A 16,292-nucleotide genomic window follows, 5' to 3' on the forward strand; every position below is an offset into this window, starting at 1 on the left:
GGTGAAGCACTGCTAGCTTAGCACTCACTATAGAGGGGGTCCACCTTCATGGCTGGCAACAGAAATCTTGGGGCCTGGTACACGTTTTAGGGCCCCCCACCCCAATTTTGTACAGGCCAGATGTCCACTGGCTCATCCCCCGTGTTGCTCTAGCCCTGTACCAGTGTCTTCAGCACCATCCCCCCATTTCTCCATCACCAAACCCCTATGTCTCTCCAGCCTCATCCCCTTTCTGTTCCTACATCTCCAGCCTCATCCTACTCTCTGTCTCTCTGGCTTCAGACCACACCTTCTGTCTTCTGCTGCTCCTCACGGCTTCTCTGCTCTCTAGTGGTGCAACATGTGCTGTGCCGCAAAAAAAGAAAACCTTTATTGTGCTGACTGCCGGGCTCCCTCTTCATGTCTGCACCATGAGTATTCACTGCAGAGACTCAGGCAGAGCAAACGGCAATGGTCTGAATGTCTAGAGCTGCTTTGAGTCTCCCATGTCTGGTACATGTGTCCACCATATGCACCTCTGCCACTGGGCCTGCACTCCTTATGTTTTGCCCAGAGCTGAATTTTGTTTATAGCATGCTAAAAATATACTAGTATTATTGAACCGCTAGTTAGTGTGGTTGCCGTATATCCTCATCCCCCGTATATCATCAGCACCGATCTTACAACATTCTATCCAGCCTCAAGCTCCCAGTCTGTCTCCAGACTCAAGACTGCCTATGTTTCTCCATCCTCATGCCTACCTGTATCTCTCCATCCTCATGCCTACCTGTATCTCTCCATCCTCATGCCTACCTGTATCTCTCCATCCTCATGCCTACCTGTATCTCTCCAGCCTCGTGCCTACCTGTATCTCTCCATCCTCATGCCTACCTGTATCTCTCCATCCTCATGCCTACCTGTATCTCTCCATCCTCATGCCTACCTGTATCTCTCCATCCTCATGCCTACCTGTATCTCTCCAGCCTCGTGCTCCACCTCTGTCTCTCCAGCCTCATACCCAAATGTCTCTCTAACCTCATGCATCCCTGTATCTCTCCATCCTCATGCCTACCGGTATCTCTCCATCCTCATGCCTACCTGTATCTCTCCATCCTCATGCCTACCTGTATCTCTCCAGCCTCGTGCTCCACCTCTGTCTCTCCAGCCTCATACCCAAATGTCTCTCTAACCTCATGCATCCCTGTATCTCTGCAGCATCATGGAGTGCCTGCTCCAAGCACTGATGGGTATCTTTCCCTACTTTCCCATGTCTGTCCCCCCACAACCCACCCCTGTCCCTCTGTCTGTCTTTCATCTTTGTCCCTCCACTCTTTTATTTCTGTCCCCTTTATCTCTCTTTCATCTCTGTGCCCATCCCCATATTTCCTCCATGTTTCCCTCTCACCTCTCTTCCTCCTCCTCTTTTTTGAAGGGTATCATGAGAGGGGGAGAGTGAAGGAGGGGAGTGCTGGCTTGAGAAGTGAGGCTGTGGCTGTCAGGCAGCCAGTGAGAGCTGTGAATGGAGGAAGGGGGTGGGGCCTCAATGCAGCCCTCTTCAGAGTCTGCTCTAGATGGACAACGACAACATTATATAATAGGTTATACGGAATGTTATATTTAGTGAAGTGATAGCTGAATAACTGATAAATGGTATATATACAATACGATTTCCTTCAATCCCTTCATTTTATGATTTATTTTAGTTAACAAAGTGCTAAAAAGTGAAATTGAGGAATATGAGCAGCTGCACCGTGGGAAGGAGCTCCCGGAGTTTATCAATTATAAGACCTTTGAAGCAATTGTTAAAGAGAGGATTGGTAACATGGAAGATCCTGCCAGGGAAATGCTGAGCAGTGTGACTGGTGAGTACGTCCTGTCCCTTTTGTGTTTTTAGATGTAAATCAAATGTGCAGATGAGCACCCTTCCCCCCCCCAACTGTATAACATGTATAATGTCTTGTTACCGTCACACCATCTTCATTACAGAAGGAGGCTGCCAATCAGACCCAGAGAGTCACCCTGATCAGTAGTCCCAATCTCTACGGGTCCTTGTGAGCTGGAAGTGCTCCCGCCACCTCCTCACCCCTCACCCCCAGGGGGGCTCTTGGCCACTTCATTACACTTTATCTGCACACTTGTTCTTCCTGCACAATTATTCTTGTTGCCAGGATACGGCTCAGTACACGAATATGGCTCTGCACATTATCCTCCCTGCCTTACTATGGCTCTGCACATTATCCTCGCTGCCTGGATATGGCTCTGCACATTATCCTCGCTGCCTGAATATGGCTCTGCACATTATCTTCGCTGCCTGAATATGGCTCTGCACATTATCCTCGCTGCCTTACTATGGCTCTGAGCATTAACCTGGATACCTGAATATGGCTCTGCACATAAGCCTCGCTGCCTAAATAAGGTTCTGCACATAAGCCTCGCTGCCTGAATATGGTTCTGCACATTATCCTCGCTGCCTGAATATGGCTCGGCACATTATCCTCGTTGCCTGAATATGGTTCTGCACATTAGTGTCGCTGCCTGAATATGGCTCTGCACATTAACCTTACTGTCTGAATATGGCTCTGCACATTAGCCTTGCTGTCTATGGCTCTGCACATTAGCCTTGCTGCTTGAATATGGCTCTACACATTATTCTTGCTGCCTGAATATGGCTCTGCACATTAGCCTCGCTGCCTGAATATGGCTCTGCACATTAGCTTTGCTGTCTGAATATGGCTCTGCACATTAGCCTTGATGCCTGAAAATGGCTCTGCGCATTAACCTTGATGCCTGAATATGGCTCTGCACATTAGCCTCACTGCCTGAATATGGCTCTGCGCATTATTCTTACTGCCTGAATATGGCTCTGCACATTAGCCTCGCTGCCTGAATATGGCTCTGCACATTAGCCTCACTTCCTGAATATGGCTCTGCACATTAGCCTCACTGCCTGAATATGGCTCTGCGCATTATTCTTGCTGCCTGAATATGGCTCTGCACATTACCCTCGCTGCCTGAATATGGCTCTGCACATTAGCCTCACTGCCTGAATATGGCTCTGCGCATTATTCTTGCTGCCTGAATATGGCTCTGCACATTAGCTTGCTAACAGGATTTGGAACAGGCCATTTGCAGAGATGTGGCATTCCAGCTATATACAGTATTTCAACAGCATTGCTATAGTAATAAGTCACCCATTTGTTTTATTATTCCCTTTTGTTAACGTAACTTAATCCTAAACCTAGGAATAAACACACTGACACATGTATATGGAATTAAAAGAGGTCACAGCCAGAATTTATTGATCAAATTGAAATTTTAGAATAGGTGGCAAGAAGAAAGCAGTGCTCCGAGGCCACAGCCCGATGGATACCAATACTAATAATAGAGGCAGATCCCTGTCCTGCACAGACTGACCTGGGGCAGTACCATCCTCCCCTAATTGGCACAGCATTGGTCCCTCCCTTGGAACAATGACCGTGTCCCCCATTTAGGCGGTGACATACTGGCCGCTCTCAAAGGAAGAATGCTACCACAGGCACTCCTGCGCTAATAATAGGCCGCCCATAGGCACTGCTCCCCGCCAGGCTGCACCTCAACCTGTTGGAAGCAAACACAGACAAACGCACAATCCAACAACAGAAAAAGTTACACAAACCATCTTACACGGGTGGGTGGGGTTGAAATAAAACTGGAAAGAGGAAGATGGTTCCCTTCACCAGGCTATTTATATGGGACCTCTAAGCCCTCCCCTAAATCCTACCATAGGCTTATACTCCTCAAGTGACGAATACTAACCGCAACCCCCCCTCCAGTTTTTAACCCTTAACTTACCTAACAAAATTACATATCAAACAGCGTGCTTATCTATCCTCAAACTTCTTCAAGTATTCGGATGCATTAAGTAGGACAGCTTAATACTGGTATAGGTTATTTATTTGTTTTGCCTATTGGCTAAAACAGTAATTAACCGTTTAAGAAATGTTTTGTTACGTTGTATTAAGTAACCGACTTTCTTAAATTTAGAAATAAAAAAATGTCTGGTCAAAGAAACGTAACTAAGTCACTAACACTCGCTGGCGGCCAGACTTCCTGTCTCAGACCGTGGGCTAAATTTACTAATCTGTTTTTTAGGGGATGCGCCGCACAATTACCACCGGTTCTAAAATCAAAATACAGCATTCAGTATAGGTCGGTTTGAATTTATAAACAGAAACCTCCATCTATTCCCATTGGTTAATAAACCCTTATCCCACTGCAAAATCGCTGAGAGTCTGCCACCAAGTTATCGCAAAATGGATTTGTTGTAGGAGCCTGCACAGATCAGTGGGATCTGTATAATGTTCAAAAATTAAAAAAGCAATGTTAGAAATTAAAAAAACAGGATGGGGTCCTTTCCAAAGTGATAGCCTAGGCTGTGATTGCAAAATAGGAGGGGGTTTCATGGGGTTCGAGTTATTCTTCTCAAACCAGTTCTAGGCTGGTGAGACTATAGCAGGGTATATATATATATGGCTTGGGGTACCCCTGGTGGTCTTTTGCTATTGCCACATAACCTTCATAGCTTACCTATCTAGTTACATCCCTTCTTACAGTCTGCACATAATCTCACATATATTCTCTTTCTTCAGTCTCACATCCTCCTGACCCTAGGTCACTTTCCTGTGTGACTGGACCATACAGCTCACCAATAACCTCTGCAATCGGGCTGGACCAATTTGCAATATATAGCACCTACCCTTGTGTATCAATGCCTATTTCCTTATAGATTGTAAGCATGCGAGCAGGGCCCTCTTACCTTTATGTCTGTCTGTTACTACCCAGTTTGGTTCTATTCATGTTATTTCCATTTGTAAAGTACAACAGACTATGCTGCGCTATATAATAATAATAATATTGGGGTCAATTTTTTTTGGTAGGTTCCCCTCTTCCCCAGAGATTCCAACCCCGGGCTAACCAGTCTAGAGCTGTTTAACATTATATCTGGGGGACCCCACACTATAAGCAGGGCCGGCTCTAGGGGTGTTCGACCTGAGCGGTCGCACAGGGGCGCCACCCATAGAGGGCACACCCCTCCCCAACATCCCACGGGTGGTTAAATCGGGAGGTTGGGGACCCCCACCGCCGCAGCTGTGCGGCGGTGCCGGACCCCGGAGACTCTGAATGGATGTTGCGTGCATGCGCGCGGCATCCATTCAGTGACGAGAGAGGGCTGGGGGAAGCCCAGCTAGTGAGGCTCCCCCCAGCCTGACGTTATTTGGGGGCGGACACGCCTACTAATAACGGCACATAGGGGGCGTGGCCTATGGTACTTAGGCCACGCCCCCATTTTTGCACGAAGATAGGGCGCTCTGGAGGGGGCCGGCACAGGGTGCTCCGACCCCTGGAGCCGGCCCTGCCTATAAGTGTCTCCCTGCTATAGTGTAACATGTTAAGTATAAAAAAGAAATTTGTTTTTATTATTTTAAAAAAAGGAAAAAAAAGGCATGCCAGAAAACCTCCACAAAAGCAAATATAACCCTTAGGGGTAGATTTACTAAAGTGAGCTGGTGTATACTTCTTGTAGATGCCGTCTGCTCGAGGGCCCCTAAAATCATGGGGCCCTGGGCAGCTGCCCAATGTACCTATACGTTAAGATGGCCCTGCAGTGGGGCAGAGTTATGTGCAAAATGGTACCAAATATGGTTGATCTTATTGTACCCTGGTAAGAATAGTGTATTTCTATTTGTTTTAGGGGTTTCTGTTTTTGTTCATAGATATTGTACGAGACACTTTCAGCGACATCGCAGGATCACATTTTAAGAACTTTCGGAAGTTTTGTAAAGTTACAAAGGTGAGTACTGTTATTCTGATACCATTTTGTTCTATGAGTGCTCCCATAAAGACACATAAAGATATCTAAATTAAAGCGTTTTTGTATAGATTTGTTTGAAAATTAGTTTTTCATCAGTGTTTTATAGCGTCATTGATTCTAGTGTTACCATACCCACTGGTATATTACATGCATATGATGATGAGAAATACTGTACATATACAGTATATCACAGGGGGCTCACCGGGCTGAATAAAATCATAGCCTAATGACACTTGGGTCATCAGGTTTTGCATGATGACCTAATCGCGGCTAACATGCACGGCGCGCACAACAGCTAACACTGTGTGTGCTGTGCACATTAGAGGACCGGCAATAGGGGAAAGGTAAAACGGGATGGGAGGGGGCAGTGATAGGAGTGAGAGGGGCAGTGAAGGGAGGGGGAAGGAGGCAAGGACTGGAGGGGGCAGGGATGGGAGTGAAGGGAGGGGAAGGAAGGCAAGGACTGGAGGGGGCAGGGTTGGGAGTGAGGGGGCAGTGAAGGGAGGGGGAGGGAGGCAAGGACTGGAGGGGCAGGGATGGGAGTGAGGGGGCAGTGAAGGGAGGGGGAGGGAGGCAAGGACTGGAGGGGGCAGGGATGGGAGTGAGGGGGCAATGAAGGGAGGGGGAGGGAGGCAAGGACTGGAGGGGGCAGGGATGGGAGTGAGAGAGCACTGAGGGAGAGGGAGGGAGGCAAGGACTGGAGGGGGGAGGGATGGGAGTGAGGGACAGAGAAGGGAGGGGGAGGGAGGCAAGGACTGGAGGGAGCAGGGATGGGAGTGAGAGGGCAGTGAAGGGAGGGGGAGGGAGGCAAGGACTGGAGGGGGCAGGGATGGGAGTGAGAGAGCAGTGAAGGGAGGGGGAGGGAGGCAAGGACTGGAGGGGGCAGGGATGGGAGTGAGGGGGCAGTGAAGGGAGGGGGAGGGAGGCAAGGACTGGAGGGGGCAGGGATGGGAGTGAGGGGGCAGTGAAGGGAGGGGGAGGGAGGCAAGGACTGGAGAGGGCAGGGATGGGAGTGAGGGGGCAGTGAAGGGAGGGGGAGGGAGGCAAGGACTAGATGGGGCAGGGATGCGAGTTAGGGGGCAGTGTAGGGAGGGGTAGGGAGGAAAGGACTGGAGGGGGCAGGGATGGGAGGGGGAGGGAGGCAAGGACTGGAGGGGGCAGGGATGGGAGTGAGGGGGCAGTGAATGGAGGGGGAGGGAGGCAAGGACTGGAGGGGGCAGGGATGGGAGTGAGGGGGCAGTGAAGGGAGGGGATGGGAGGCAAGGACTGGAGGGGGGAGGGATGGGAGTGAGGGGGCAGTGAATGGAGGGGGAGGGAGGCAAGGACTGGAGAGGGCAGGGATGGGAGTGAGGGGGCAGTGAAGGGAGGGGGAGGGAGGCAAGGACTAGATGGGGCAGGGATGCGAGTTAGGGGGCAGTGTAGGGAGGGGTAGGGAGGAAAGGACTGGAGGGGGCAGGGATGGGAGGGGGAGGGAGGCAAGGACTGGAGGGGGCAGGGATGGGAGTGAGGGGGCAGTGAATGGAGGGGGAGGGAGGCAAGGACTGGAGGGGGCAGGGATGGGAGTGAGGGGCAGTGAAGGGAGGGGATGGGAGGCAAGGACTGGAGGGGGGAGGGATGGGAGTGAGGGGGCAGTGAATGGAGGGGGAGGGAGGGAAGGATTGGAGGGGGCAGGGATGGGAGTGAGGGGGCAGTGAATGGAGGGGGAGGGAGGCAAGGACTGGAGGGGCAGGGATGGAAGTGAGGGGGCAGTGAAGGGAGGGGATGGGAGGCAAGGACTGGAGGGGGCAGGGATAGGAGTGAGGGGGCAGTGAAGGGAGGGGGAGGGAGGCAAGGACTGGAGCGGGCAGGGATGGGAGTGAGAGGGCAGTGAAGGGAGGGGGAGGGAGGCAAGGACTGGAGGGGGCAGGGATGGGAGTGAGGGAGCAGTGAAGGGAGGGGAAGGGGGAGGGAGGCAAGGACTGGAGGGGGCAGGGATGGGAGTGAGGGGGCAGTGAAGAGAGGGGGAGGGAGACAAGGACTGGAGGGGGCAGGGATGGGAGTGAGAGGGCAGTGAAGGGAGGGGGAGGGAGGCAAGGACTGGAGGGGGCAGGGATGGGAGTGAGGGGGCAGTGAAGGGAGGGGGAGGGAGGCAAGGACTGGAGGGGGCAGGGATGGGAGTGAGGGGGCAGTGAAGGGAGGGGGAGGGAGGCAAGGACTGGAGGGGGTAGGGATGTTAGTGAGAGGGCAGTGAAGGGAGGGGGAGGGAGGCAAGGACTGGAGGGGGCAGGGATGGGAGTGAGAGGGCAGTGAAGGGAGGGGGAGGGAGGCAAGGACTGGAGGGGGTAGTGATGGTAGTGAGAGGGCAGTGAAGGGAGGGGGAGGGAGGCAAGGACTGGAGGGGGCAGGGATGGGAGTGAGGGGGTGGTGAAGAGAGGGGGAGGGAGGCAAGGACTGGAGGGGGCAGGGATGGGAGTGAGAGGGCAGTGAAGGGAGGGGAAGGGAGGCAAGGACTGGAGGGGGCAGGGATGGGAGTGAGGGGGCAGTGAAGGGAGGGGGAGGGAGGCAAGGACTGGAGAGGGAAGGGATGGGAGTGAGGGGGCAGTGAAGGGAGGGGGGAAAGAAGTGATGGGAGTGAGAGGGCAGTGAAGGGAGGGGGAGGGAGGCAAGGACTAGAGAGGGAAGGGATGGGAGTGAAAGGGCAGTGAAGAGAGGCAAGGACTGGAGGGGCAGGGATGGGAGTGAGGGGGTTGTGAATGGAGGGGGATGGAGGCAAGGACTGGAGGGGGCAGGGATGGGAGTGAGAGAGAGGGCAGTGAAGAGAGGCAAGGACTGGAGGGGGCAGGGATGGAAGATAGCGGTGATGTGATGGGTGGGGTGGTGAGTCTGGAAGAGGGCGGAGTGGTTGAAGTAACTCAGTCGGAAGATGGTGGGTCCATGTATGTGAGGGGGCAGTGAAGGGAGGGGGAGGGAGGCAAGGACTGGAGGGGGCAGGGATGGGAGTGAGGGGGCAGTGAAGGGAGGGGGAGGGAGTCAAGGACTGGAGGGGGCAGGGATGGGAGTGAGGGGGCAGTGAATGGAGGGTGAGGGAGGCAAGGACTGGAGGGGGCAGGGATGGGAGTGAGGGGGCAGTGAAGGGAGGCAAGGACTGGAGGGGGCAGGGATAGGAGTGAGGGGGCAGTTAAGGGAGGGGGAGGGAGGCAAGGACTGGAGGGTGCAGGGATGGGAGTGAAAGGGCAGTGAAGGGAGGGGGAGGGAGGCAAGGACTGGAGGTGGCAGGGATGGGAGTGAGGGGGCAGTGAAGAGAGGGGGAGGGAGGCAAGGACTGGAGGGGGCAGGGATGGGAGTGAGAGGGCAGTGAAGGGAGGGGGAGGGAGGCAAGGACTGGAGGGGGTAGGGATGGGAGTGAGGGGGCAGTGAAGGGAGGGGAAGGGAGGCAAGGACTGGAGGGGGCAGGGATGGGTGTGAGGGCGCAGTGAATGGAGGGGGAGGGAGGCAAGGACTGGAGGGGGCAGGGATGGGAGTGAGGGGGCAGTGAAGGGAGGGGGAGGGAGGCAAGGACTGGAGGGGGCAGGGATGGGGGTGAGGGGGCAGTGAAGGGAGGCAAGGACTGGAGGGGGCAGGGATGGGAGTGAGGGGGCAGTGAATGGAGGGGGAGGGAGGCAAGGACTGGAGGGGGCAGGGATGGGAGTGAGGGGGCAGTGAAGGGAGGGGATGGGAGGCAAGGACTGGAGGGGGCAGGGATGGGAGTGAGGGGGCAGTGAAGGGAGGGGATGGGAGGCAAGGACTGGAGGGGGCAGGGATAGGAGTGAGGGGGCAGTGAAGGGAGGTGGAGGGAGGGAAGGACTGGAGGGGGCAGGGATGGGAGTGAGTGGGCAGTGAAGGGAGGGGGAGGGAGGCAAGGACTGGAGGGGGTAGGGATGGGAGTGAGGGGGCAGTGAAGGGAGGGGAAGGGAGGCAAGGACTGGAGGGGCAGGGATGGGAGTGAGGGGGCAGTGAAGGGAGGGGGAGGGAGGCAAGGACTAGAGAGGGAAGGGATGGGAGTGAGAGGGCAGTGAAGAGAGGCAAGGACTGGAGGGGGCAGGGATCGGAGTGAGGGGGCAGTGAAAGGAGGGGGAGGGAGGCAAGGACTGGAAGGGGCAGGGATGGGAGTGAGGGGGCAGTGAAGAGAGGCAAGGACTGGAGGGGGGCAGGGATGGAAGATAGTGGTGATGTGATGGGTGGGGTGGTGAGTCCAGAAGAGGGCGGAGTGGTTGAAGTAACTCAGTCGGAAGATGGCGGGTCCATGTATTTAGTGAAATACACAAAAATTTGATCTGGCATGATTCAGAGATGGACGCACTTGGGAAGCAGCAGTGTTTTGCAGATGCAGCATCTGAGGAGAAAAGACACCTCCTGACAACATTGGTAAACCGATTGCTACATCCCAAGATTAAAGCATTGAATCACCATCGCATCCATCGGCCATCTGAGAAAGCCAAAGCAACTCAGAATGGCCGTCTTATCTGTTTAACTGAGGCCTGGAAATCTGCATATTCCAACGCAGATCCTGACCTCGGCACTCTCAAGAAAACGGGGGCGACATGCGCCCATCTTCTTACAAAATTATTTTCAGCTACAGGGTCGAATGATTGGGTGTGTTTTATTTATGTCCTGTGTTTAGAAGGGCCGGAAGGGCTTAGGCTTTCTGCTGGTGATAGTTCCTGTTGCAGCATTGACTACCTGCGCTCCTGAATTTAAGTTCAATATATTGCTTATTTTGTGATGAATTTGTTCACTGCCTGCCCTGACCCTTGGATTGTTTTTTTTTTTTTTAAATCTGCCTGTCTATATTCCTTGATTTTGGATTGTTCGACATTGATTATTCTTCAGTTTTAGATAAGAACCATGTATTATTTACATTGTTGTGGTGAACCTGGAAATCATTTATTATTTCCACTGCTGCTCCTGAATTGCTTGCCGTAGGCTCCTGTTTGGTGTTCCATCATACAATGGATGGGCCTATATTCCTTGCATGGGTTGCCTAAATAGTATATTTCTGCCGTGATTGTTATTCAATATTTGTATTACATTGTATGCTGTATTACATGTGTGCATTTTTTTTATCTGAGTTTACATTACTCTTGTATATTTACTAAAGTGCGGGATTTTAGAAGTGGAGATGTTGCCCATAGCAACCAATCAGATTCCATCTATTATCTTCTAGAAGGTCCTAGATAAATGATAAGTAGAATCTGATTGGTTGCTATTGCCAACAACTCTGCTTAGTATAAAAAAACCTTGCACTTTGGTAAATATGCCCCTTAGTGTCCAGTTGCCTAGTACATTGAGGTATAATTTAATAGGCCCAGTTTAGTGTAATGTTTAACCTTACCTACTGTATATAACATATATCTGTAATAAATCCTGGCGGAACCCACGTATCGGTAAGCATATCAGGCTTTGAGGTTAAGGCACCTGTGATAGGTGATCATCTGGGTTCTGGTTATAAAGTTTTATTATTAGCGTATGGATGTAATTTTTAGCGACAGACAACAATACACCTTTATTTTCATGCACACAATGAGGGAAGCTCCGTACCAGACCCCATGAGTCTGAAGAAACGTGTATTTTTCTTTCTCCCAGGATAAAATTGAAAAAATGAGACAAATACAAGAAACCTCTGCGGACAATCAGATCACAATCCAGTTTTTCATGGAGAAGATGGTCTACGCTCAAGACAAATCTTACAGGATTGATTTAGTTGCTGTCCAAGCTAAAATGCCCAGCAACACACCCTATAAAGCCTATGCTGATCAGTGCTCTATCAAAGAGATGACGCATCATCTAGAAGCTTATTTTAAAGTAAGTTTCGGAACAGTTCATGGGGGATAAGTTGGGATGTTGCCAGTTTATAAAGCGTTTATTTCAAATTCAACAACTACCATTGACGAACATGAATCAGGTGAATTCATCCATTTGTTTGGCTAATTTAGACCAAAATGGTCTGAAATAGCTGTACATGTGGCATTAATTTGGATAACTCTAAAAATGTAGTCAGTCCGTGACGGAGATCAACATGTGCTTGTGTGGTAATCACACTTGTGGTTTCCCGTGAGGCTCATCACCACCACCATTGGTTGAGCCTTTCCAGTTGGCCAACTAGTCCCAGCTCACAGCATATGTGGTCAGCTTAAACTAAAATGACATATTGCTCTATCACAGAGGCCTACAATATTGAGAATATTTTTCAGATTTTTGGGACAACAAGCATTGCCCTACAGAATTTTTCTATTGTCCAGCTAGAGTAGCCCGTACAGTACATTAGAGCGCTCCTACATCCTGGTTTTTGGGAACTGGCAGAGGAAAAAGCAATTTTGTGGGACAGTGGATTCACTGTCCCACAAAATCTGTACTGTGTTGAAAATGTGACTTCAAAGTCCACCCTGCAGCCACTTATTCAGCAGAACATTCATTAATCTCACCTCTTCCTTGTTTTCCTTATAAAACAATGCTCATTTCAGCCTCATTATTTCTTGATAGTATCATTATCATTTAATTGTACGGCACCACAGATTCTGTAGAACAGTGGTCTCAAACTCGGGCCATCCAGCTGCAGTGGAACTACATGTCCCAGCATGCACTGCCACAGTTTTGCTCTTAGGGCATGCTAAAACTTTGGCATGGCGTGCTGGGATGTGTAGTTCCACTGCAACTGGATGGCCCGAGCTTGATATCACTGCTGTAGAACCTGACGGAGTCATGCAGATATGTCATACGTGAAGCCAGCAAACATAGTAACATGCACGTGGGCACAAAGCAGAGTATTATAGGCAAGGAGACAGGGGCTGGCTGGCAACTTTTAGCCTGGGGGGCAAATGCATGCAGGCGGCCCTGGCAGAGGGGTAGCGTGTAGCCAGGGTGCCCGAAGAAAGTGCGTGCTACGGCGCCCCCCCCACCCCTCAAGTGTTCCAGGGAGGAGGCGGGTCCAGATGGGATTAATGTAAAGTAAAAATAAAGATTAGGAACAGCCCCGTCGTGGTGCCCATATGCAGTGCCCCCCTGTGCCCCAGGAGAGGACCCCCTTATGCAGGCCCCCAGTAGTGATCCCCCCTATGCAGTGCACCTAGTAGTTGTCCCCTCCCCTTGTAGTGCCCCTAGTAGTAGTAGTCCCCCCTTCTAATAGTAGTCCCCCCCTTGTAGTGCCCCCAGTTGTAGTCCCCCCCTTGAAGTGCCCCCAGTTGTAGTCCCCCCCTTGAAGTGCCCCCATAATCCCCAGTAGTGGTCCCCCCTTGTAGTGCCCTCCCCCCTGTAGTGCCCCCAGTAGTGATCTCCCCCTTGTAGTACCCCCAGTAGAGGTCTCCCTCTTGTAGTGCCCCCAGTAGTAGACCCTCCCTCTTGTAGTGCCCCCAGTCCAGTAGTGGTTTCCCCTTTGTAGTGCCACCAGTAGTCCCCCCCCTTGTAGTGCCCCCAGTAGTAGTAGTCCCCCCCTTGTATTGCCCCCATTAGTAGTAGTCCCCCCCTTGCAGTGCCTCCAGTATTGGTTCCCCCCTTGTGGTGCCCCCAGTAGTGGTCTCCCCCTTGTAATGCCAGCCTCCCCCCCAGTAGACACACGTAGTAAAAAAAAAAAAAACACTTACCTGAATCCCCGCTCCCGCCGTCGCTATCCGCTACTCCGTCTGTCCTTCCCGGGCCGGGCCGCTCTGCATTATGGGAGAGATGTCATATGACGTCATGACGCCTCTTCCATTGCCCACTGCAGGAGCCGGAAGATGGAGCGGCTCCTGCAGTGGGTGCAGCAGCAGCTAATGAGAGTCTGACAGACTCTCATTGGCTGCTGATCAAAACAAACACACAGCTGCCGGAGCCGGCGGCTGTGTGTTTGTCACTTGTGTAGCGCTGACCGAACTCCGTCCGGTCAGCGCTACACGCGCGGTGCAGTCTGTGTGACAGTGACAGTGTGTCACAGTGACACAGACTGCCCGCGGCCCGTATGACGCTGCGGCCCGGGGGGCACATGGCACCCTGCCCCCCGGCCCAGCCCGCCACTGCAAGGAGGTAATAACCTCTCCCATCACATACAGAGCATTAGACATGACAGAGACAGACAAAGATGGCAGCCAACAGGAGCTGTGTGGCCCTTCGTAAAACATTTTCTGCTGCATGTGCACGTCCCTCTGGGTGACATAATGTGGAGTAATTTTTGTCTACATCGCTGGTCCAAGAGGACAATCAAGGGAGAATACAAAGCCTCACTGATGACCTCATGATATAATAGGCACCATGAGCAGGGGCCAATACACTGTAGCCAATGTATGTTGATTTAATAAATAGCTCTGCCTACTTATGGCCACTAACATGCCTGGACACCAAGACCCTCTACAGAGCCGCTCACTGGAACATACATCACAAACATAAATATAAAGGAGTAGTTAGTTATTTGGAAAGGTGAAGTAAGAAGTTTGAAGAGTCAGCAAAATACATTCTCTCTTTTTCCCCAGCAGCCCGTAGGCCAGGGGTGCTGAACCTTTTTTCTGCTGAGGGCCATTTTGATATCTATATAAAAAATTTTGCGGGCCCGGTGCAGGCCACACCCCCTCCATGTGACGTTACATGGGGGCGGGGCCACAATCGCCGGTGATTATAGCAATGCCTGGAGCATCCTGTGGATACTCCTGGGAGCTGTAAGGGCAGCGGTGTGACCATCTGAAGACTCCTAAGGACGCTCCAGGCAGCACTGCTGCATAGATTCTGGCTGCAGGGTTCCATTCTAGGCTCCCTGCTAGTCAGATGAGGCTAACAGAAAAAAGCTCCGAGGGCCAGACCAAATGACTCTGGGGGCCTTATACAGCCCCCGGGGAGGAGGTTCCCCATCCCTGCCATAGGCACAGGTCTGCATAGCCCATTGTGAATTGTAGTTGGCTGTCATCCATCACAAGTGTTGTATTTGCCTTACAGGGAGCAGCGGACCGCCTCTGCAATCAGGTCCCCATGATCATCCAGTTTTATATTTTGCAAGAACATGGGAAAAGGCTGCAGAGAGAGATGCTGCAGATTCTGCAGGAGAGAGACCAGTACGTCGATCTCCTGAAGGAGAATAAAGATCTCTCGGGCACCAGGAATTTCCAGAAGCAAAGGATTCAACGGTTGACCAAGGCACACAGGCGTCTGCTCTGTTTCCCAGACTAAAGAATAGTTGTGCACTTTCTTTATACTGTCCAGTCACTGGCGGCGTTCACAAAACTAGAAAGCTACGTTGTTAACTTGCCGGCCATGTTTTTGTACAAATTGCTTTCTTAGTTAGTACTCTGTAAGTGAACAAATGCTCAAAATGTGTCACAGACTTTGCCTGGTATCTCCTATGTATTTATTAAAAGCAATAACACACAGGGAAATATTTATAATGTGACCAATGCTGGCACTGGCTAATATGTAATATAGCCACCGATGATTAAATGATAATATATACCCATGGTTGATACTGTATGTTGCATTATGGTTATTTAGTTCAGAGGTGCATTTCCCACCATACACCCCCTGCACCAGACAGGAGCCTCATCTACATTTTCTGTGCTATCGGGGGGCTTTCTGCTCATCCTGGGTCCTCGTTCACCAATCCGTTTTTTTCCATATGGCGCAAGTCGCTTGCAGTGTTTTAGACGCTCCGTTACGGGAAGAGATTATTCAGCTTTCACATCTATTTCTTCATTTAACATCTGTGTGGCATTGTAGCTACATCCAAAGTAGTGTCCTAGGGGAATGGGTATATAATGCCGGCTTGTCGGGATGCCTCCGGTCAGAATTCCGATAGCGGCATCCGGATGGTTGGTATCCCGACAGAGGGCCTGATTCAGAGCCGCTCCGAGCGATGTTCACACATCTGCGCATGCGTATGGGTCATAATGTGCATGCGCGAACCAGTCAGTGCGGTCGGAAATCGTGTGCTCGCAAAATAGCGAGTGCTTGCTAATTTGAGTGACAGAATGAGGCGTTTGTGGGTGGTAACAGGTGAAGGTGCTTGAAAATGGGGGAGTGGAGATCCGAACGCAGGCGTGCCAAACGGTCAAAATTGGCGTTTAATGGGAGTGCATAATTAACAAAGCAGCGTCATCGACCACGTCACTTGGTTGTCTTTTAGTCTGAACTGCTCGCATGATTGCGGTAGGAAAATGCTACCACAAGAATAGCGAGCAGTTCATACGCCGTTCGATGTTCTCGATTAATCTAATAAATAGCGGAGATGACGTATGATGCGAGCGGCCAGGGGGCGTCTTTACAAAATAGCGAGCGCATGTTTCGTTCGCTTGTTCAGACATAGAGGCGTCAACAGACCGCAAAGAGCAAGCGCTCTATTTAAATATCCGGCCCCTTTTTCAGAACAACCGTCCGCAAATAGCGTCTGGCTCTGAATCAGGCCCAGAGATCGGGTAAGTATACACTCCCCCATCCCCTCCTAACGCTTCCTTTTTGTAGCCTAACCCTAAGCCTCCCCACCCGCATGCTAACC

General features: G+C 51.5%; 1 pseudogene; it reads left to right on the plus strand.

Annotated features, from left to right (window-relative positions):
• LOC148439562 (interferon-induced GTP-binding protein Mx1-like) overlaps positions 1 to 14,974 on the plus strand; it is a 46,893-nt pseudogene extending 31,919 nt beyond the window's left edge.
• Positions 14,975 to 16,292: the final 1,318 nt, after the last annotated feature.

The sequence above is a fragment of the Taudactylus pleione genome, unplaced genomic scaffold, assembly GCF_031769625.1.
Source record: "Taudactylus pleione unplaced genomic scaffold, aTauple2 ptg001702l, whole genome shotgun sequence".
NCBI lineage: Eukaryota > Metazoa > Chordata > Amphibia > Anura > Myobatrachidae > Taudactylus > Taudactylus pleione.